The sequence below is a fragment of the Corvus brachyrhynchos genome, unplaced genomic scaffold, assembly GCF_000691975.1.
Source record: "Corvus brachyrhynchos isolate BGI_N302 unplaced genomic scaffold, ASM69197v1 scaffold1651, whole genome shotgun sequence".
NCBI classification, from domain to species: Eukaryota; Metazoa; Chordata; class Aves; order Passeriformes; family Corvidae; genus Corvus; species Corvus brachyrhynchos.
In genome coordinates, this window is record NW_008236300.1 from 10,364 (window position 1) to 10,605 (window position 242).

The window sequence follows — 242 nt, forward strand, 5'->3', positions numbered from 1 at the left end:
TGCCTTTCGCCCCGCCCCCGACGCCCTCCAGAAACGCCGGCTTGGCTCCCAAACATCGTGATAGCCCTAGAGCCAGGGACGATAGGGGGTGGGGACAGCCGCCACCCCTGGCCACAAATAAAACAGAACAGATGAAAACCCCACAAATGGGATGGGATGGGATAACATATCATCCCCAACACAAGGAACCTCTAGAAAGTCTGGCTCGGACAACAAAACCGCTCAGCAAAAAGCCTCACAAA